At 45.5% G+C, this 6,598-nt stretch overlaps 1 pseudogene; it reads right to left on the bottom strand.

Moving 5' to 3' along the window:
- Window positions 1–233: 233 nt before the first annotated feature.
- LOC118003488 lies at window positions 234–5,099 on the bottom strand (annotated as a pseudogene).
- Between the last annotated feature and the right edge of the window lie 1,499 nt (window positions 5,100–6,598).

Raw genomic sequence — 6,598 nt, 5'->3', positions numbered from 1 at the left:
AATGTTGCGGGAGAGTGGAAGAATGGCTGGAGGAGAATGATGGAAAATCCTCATGGTGTCATTGTCTAGACATGGATGGGACGCTGTGGGTTTGCATTGAGGCCAGGATTGACTGAAGCTCTGTGCTACAGCTAAGAACCTTTGCAACAGGCAAGATGCACATTTCCTGAAGTTGGTTGGTTGGTTTATTTCAATGAAAAGGAAACTCAGTGGAGGCCCCAGGGCCTTGGGGCTCAGGCCAGAGGCCCCCCTGCAAGCAAGGAAGAGCCAGTGGAGGGGCCTGATTTGACCTTCTTCTTGGGGTGCAGGCTGTTGGTGCGGCTGTGCTTCTTGTGGTAGCTGAGAGTGTGGGGGTGCAGGTGAGCATAACACTTGCCGCAGATCATCTCACCGTAGTTGTTATTTCAGGGCCAGCTGGCGGAGGGAAGGCTCAATGATGCCACCCCAGAAGCGAAGCACCAGGTGCAGGGTGGACTCTTTCTGGCTACTGTGGTCTGAGAGAGCGTGGCCATCCTCCAGCTGTTTGCCCACAAAGATCAGATGCTGCTGGTCAGGAGGGATGCCCTCTTTGTCTTGGATTTTGGCTTTGATGGTCTCGGTGGTGTCATTGGGCTCAACCTCAAGGGTGCTGGTCTTGCCCCTCAGGGTCTTCACAAAGGTCTGTAATTTTGAGGCTGCTGCCAGGCCACTGCCACCAAACCACCAGGCCTCCTTGTTGAAGAGTGTTTTGTTTTGTTTTTAATAAAAAAGTAAGAAGTACACAGCCCAGGGTGGGCCTTCTGGCCCCCACACAGCAGCCCTCCCTCTTGATTTTGCTCTGGGATCTGCAGGGCCCCAGAGCACCACCTGTATTCTCAGAGGCATGTCGTGAAGGTGACTCTGAGGATTCTCAAGTTCAAGTAGGCTGACCCCTACTTCCACTGATGGGCAGGGTACTTTGGGATATGTTTCCTTTCCCCAGAAGATCCCACTGGATCCCAGAAGTTTCTAATGAATCAGTCGGGAGCACGCCTAGACAGTTTCAAGTAAACCCTAACTTTTAAGAGTGTTTTATATTCATGAAGAACATGGTGCCGAGTGTGTGTATACGTGGCGTACAAGCATATTTCGACTCATCGTGAAATTTCCCTTTTGAGAGGTGTCACACTTTTCTTTGGCCTACATTACATCCCAGAGGGTATAGGTATGGGACGAGTTTTAGTCCGTAATGTTAACTGGATGGAGCATGACCATCCGAGTCAAGTTTTGTCATTATTGTTCCTGCTTCTCCCCGGTACTCTGCTTTGGTAGCAGAAACAGAGCCTTAGATGGGTGAACTTGAATTCAACCTGGATGCCTGATGAGTTAATAAATGAATCGAGAAGCATTTGGTGAGTTCTTTTCTTCAAGTGGAGGCATGCTTTTCTTGAGCTTTTTATCCTGCAGAGGTATTCAGAGCTTGTAAACATGAACTCAAGGAAATTCAGACTGTGACAGTTGATCTTATAACCTCTGCAGTTACTACCATATTAAATTGCATCCCGACTACTTGGAAAGCACAATGTTTTTGATCAGCTACTGAGGTCATGTTTGTGGGGTCAAGTATCCCATTAGACTTATATTCTCTTCCAAATGGATTTGTACCTTTATTTTATTCTGCCGGTTGTTTTTCTGGTCTATTATTACAGCTATTATTGCAGCCTTAAAAACAGCTCTTTTTCCCACTCCTAGAAGTTAACATTCCTAAAAAAAAAATAATAATAAGTGGATCTAATGAAAAAGCTAATATACTAACCTCCCCTTTTGAACACAAGGTGTGTATGTGTGTATGCGTTTGTGTGTGTGCATATTTTGAGAAAGACGAAAAGAGAGTTAGTTAATAATATTTGTACGTGAAATCGAGTGATTGAAGACCGATTCTCTCCTGTCTTAGCAGAGCGGAGAGAAAGAGGGTTTAGATGCACAAGAAAAAGAACAGGGTCAGTACCAGATGGGACATGCGGCAATACTGGCCGATATGTGAGGAACCGATGCAAATGCTACAAGCCAGTGTTGTTTGGAGGCTGCCTAATGAGTCTGGAGAACTACCCAACTTCTAAGGTTCTATGACTGCCTCACTTAGCTTTGATTTTTATAAATAGTCACATTTGTTCCAACCCCTGTCTCCACATCCTGTTAGTAGTATCGGTCAATTTATATATGTCGAGTGGGAAGTACATTAATTTAGATTCCCTGAACATCTGCTGGTGCCTAGATGGTCTTGAACCGAAATTAAAATCATTGAGTCATTCACCCCACAAATATTTATTGAGCATCCCGGGGCCTGTGCAGTCTGTCAGAAGCTCCCTCAGCAACTAAGGGCACTCTGTGAGAGGAAACACCCACGAGAATTGCGAAAAGAAATGAAAAGCCAGTTGGAGCAGGCCCTGGAGAATTCACTCGTCTCTTCCTTTGTGATTATGACTGTTCCCAAGACTTTGAACTGCTGTGCGTCTAGATTCCCAACTTGTATTTGAGACTGGCTTTTCTGGGTTTGTCTTGCCTTTCCTGGTGTCTGGATTCACTCCTCCTTCAGCTACTGCATGTTTCCATTTAGCCCCGTTTGATTTCCTGTCTCTGTACTCCAGCCATAAAAGCTTCAAACCCTACCTTCCAGCTCTTCTTCTTCATAGGTGGAAATTGACCTGGGATGGGGATGGGGAGGGAATAAGACAAAGTCCTCGCCGCGGGGTCCAGGAGCCCGAGACTAGGTGCTCTTTATCATGCAACGGAATAGGCTCTTATTCTAAACAAGGGCGAGACAGCATAGCCTGACTATCCTTGCTTGGTGGGTTCTAAGATCTTGTCAATTTGGGTATGACTGAAAGATTCCAGGGTTCCTTCGGTCACGCCCGTCTCCACGCCTTAAAGTCGGTGCTGGTGGTGCTCGGGCATGACCACGACCCATTGCTGGGCATGCACTAAGCTAAATGGGGCAAGGGGATGAACTCGTTTCCAATCCTGGCTCTCTGCAAACCTGCTTTCACTCTGTCCTGCCTGCATCTTGCAGGGTGTGATAATCACTTGCTCACTGATTCACCTCTTCTGGTGCTGAGTGGAAGCTATTGTAATCAATTAAGGTCACGAGGATTCTATTTGTGTCCCACCGCCACAGCCTCGGAATGATACCCTACCACCATGAAATAGTTAATTCATTTGTCGAGATGGCCCCTCTTAGGACTGAGATAAACTGACTCATTGTGTTTCCTGGTCTTGCCTTTCACATGCTCTGTTGTATCAATCACAGAGGTCCCTTTTTAAACAATCACCGTATGTCAGCGTCAACGTCATATTCGTATATAGGAAAATACACAGTCACCAGTGTTGTAAACTTTACAGTTTGCATTTTGTGTCACAATTGTAGTTTGTGGTATGAAATAATCACCATCACCAGTGAATCCTCCAGACCCAGATCACTCAATACAGCGAATGCCTTTCAATATCCTGGTTCTTTTTTGCCACCCTCCGTATTTTGTAAATGGGACACTGACCTTCCAGGTTTATCTATTTCTCTCACTCACAGGGCTCCCGATGGCTTACATCTTCCGTGGCCTTCTTTAGTAACAACATTCACTTTGTGATTCCTCTGAAAGCTGAAAGCTCAAAACACTGAGCAAACTGAAAAGTCAAAGCAAAAGCCCCTCGTCCTCTTGATCATTAATCACTGGCTGGGTGTGTGTGTCAGAACTTGGTGCCGCTCTGATTTCTCTCCTATGCCCTTCGGGCAGAAACCTCTTCTTATTTGTGTCTTCTGGAGCACCCAGGACACTGCTGGAGCTCCATAAATAATTAATCTCACCAATAATAATGGGAAGCAGAGGCTTCCAAGAGCCTTCCTTTCCCCCGTTCTGTGAAACTGGTGTTATGGTATTTTGACTATCAAAACAATGATTAAGCGGCTTTGGCACACTTTATGTTTGGGCTAAATGCGATTTTGCTAATGCACCATCTCGTTCCTCCCTCCCCCAACACTGGTATTTTAATGATTTCTAATTAATATTGTAATATTTCTTGAATAATTCATGTTTTTAAACAAGAAAGCCTGGCATAAATTTATGTCAATCTGTTTGTGTATTGCAGTGCTGTGCACAATAAACAAACAGTCTGCTTCCCTTGGAGACTCGGGGAAGAGGCAACAGAAAAGAGAAACATCAGAGGATGGGGTTGGATTCTCATTCCTCCCCAGAAGAGAAGGGCCCCCAGGTCGCCTTCTGAGGTTTCCAGGCAGACACCTTTGTCTTTGCCATCCCTCCACCAACTGTCATTCCATTTTTCTCTCCTGACAGGTACCTGAGGCCTCCAAGCTGCACTTCATTACCCCAAGCCCTCCTCTCCTCCTTCCCCCTGTTCCCTGAACTCTGTGCCCTCTCACCACCAGCCCCATCACAGATTCATCTTTTTGCCCCTCTGGACATGGCTCAAGGATAGGTGCAGACTGTAATCTGATGGACTAGGCAGGACCACGTGGATAAAAATCTGGGGTAGACTTCTTCATATGGTCGGCAAGTATTTCCCGAACACCTGCTGCTGGTTCAGAACCCCACAAAGCCTGAGGGCACTAGATCATTGGGTAATCTTGGCCAAGTAATGCCATTGTTCCTCTATAGAGGGTCCCAAGGAATCCATCTGGGACTCTCTAGAAGTCTAAGGGGGATTTCTTTTAAGAAAGGCCTGAAAGCCCCTTTCTGGACAGCTGCTGATTCTCAGGCCACACAGTTCAAGCTATAGTTGCGATGTGGTAGAAAGCCATGGGTGGGTTTTTTTGTTTTTGTTGTTTTTTTTTAGTTCTCATTTTCATTGTGTTTTTCAGTAAAAACCAACCTAGGGACTCTCAGAGGAAAGGTTTCAGAATAAAAGCCTAGCTCCATCCCGAGCCTGCCATCCTGCCCTCAACTCCATGTGGTGGTGATCTTTACTTGTTCAGGACTAAGGTCACATTCCATTGAATTCAACAGAAAATTACTCAGGAACCCGGAAGCAGGAACTTGTTTTCCTTCAGCCTCTTCTTCTTCTCTCCGGTCTAGGAAGGCTGCTACTTTAGAACAGCTTCCCTGGGAGACCTGCTGCCAAGTGACTTGCATTTCCCCCCTTCTTCTTTGGATTTGGAGGAAAGACTTTCATATCTATCATTTCTGCCTGCATTACAGCACTAGTAATGCTGTGCTGACCCTGCTCCTGGGGCCATTAATGTGTGTCACTATTAATTAGCAGCCAGTGGAATACCCAAGCCAGCGACATGGTGCACTGAGATGGATGTGCTTGTTTGGATTGCGTTGCTATTGCTAGGCTAACTATCATTTGTACTAATGATTTCCAAGTAGGTAGCAAAAGGGTAGGAGGGAAATGACTTAATTTGATTCTTTTCCCCCACTATCTCTAAGAGCATTTTTAGTGGTGAAAACTTTCTGCAAGGCAACAGCTCCTGAATGGTTTGAGGTCTTTGGAAAGACAGTTATTAACTGACCATATTGAGATAGGGAGTGCTGGTGATTATGTATATGGTATAATCTTCGTGGAATGGAGATAACATACCTGCCCTCTGACGGACTGCAAATGGCCTCTATAGACACAATCATCCTGCAGACAGAAGGGTCGCCCGTTGCTATTGCTCGTCCTAATGACACTGAGATGTGGAAAGTGAAGTTGAAAGTGCACACAAAGTAGTAGGGGGTATGCTGCTGGTAGGAAGAGGAAAAATGGAGCTTGCCTCTGCCCAAAGGGCACAGGAAGGCAAGATGGAATTTAGGGAAGATGATTACATCTACATGAGGGAATTTGTAGCCACAGTAGTTGAGCCTCCTAATAACTTTGAAAGTTTTCAGAATGCACATTTTCCTTCCTACGTGCTCCAGTGTCCCCTTGACACGTGGGCATAATGTTGTTCTATCTCATAATACTGTTGCCACATTTCCCAACCCCTAGGGCTAGAATTAAGAATGGACATCTGCCTAGAACTAGTTTGGAATCAGAAACTAATGTCTCTAAGCTCAGTTATATTTCAACAGTAATGGACAACTTTTGTACACGTCCCTCTTGGTGCATTTCCTGCCCTCAGCCATTGTATTCAGGGACTCTGCCATACTTCCCTCTGTCTCCAAACTCAGTTCTGGCTACCTCATCTCTCATTTCCAGCATTTAGCTTTGTGGGAAAAGCACTCGGATTCTACTCTGTGGTTTAGAAACTTCTCATCATGCACCCATCTTCCACCTGTTCAAGACTACTACTGCCTCCAGGGTTTGGGAATCTTCAGTTAGTTCCTTTGGGTTGTGCTCCATTTGCCATTTCTCCCTCTCCTGGATCTTCAAACTTGCCAGCTTTACCAATATCTCTTGAGTTTCTGTCGTAAAAGAAATTAATGTAACTCCCATTTTCCTTATTCAAAAACCTGTATTTTCCCTTCCCTTCATAGGAAAGTTTCCTGAAATAACAACCTCCAACAACTATCTCTGCTTCTCCCTTTAAGTTTGTTTCTCAATGAGGGCTAGACTTCCGCCTCTCTCCCTGTCACTCCACTAAACTGCCAAGCAAAGACCACAGACAACGTCCCTGTAGCCAAACACAGGCAGCGATGTTCAGTTC

The sequence above is a fragment of the Mirounga leonina genome, unplaced genomic scaffold, assembly GCF_011800145.1.
Source record: "Mirounga leonina isolate KUSES-001 unplaced genomic scaffold, KU_Mleo_1.0 Mir_91, whole genome shotgun sequence".
Lineage (NCBI taxonomy): Eukaryota > Metazoa > Chordata > Mammalia > Carnivora > Phocidae > Mirounga > Mirounga leonina.
This window is presented reverse-complemented; position numbering and strand designations above follow the sequence as displayed.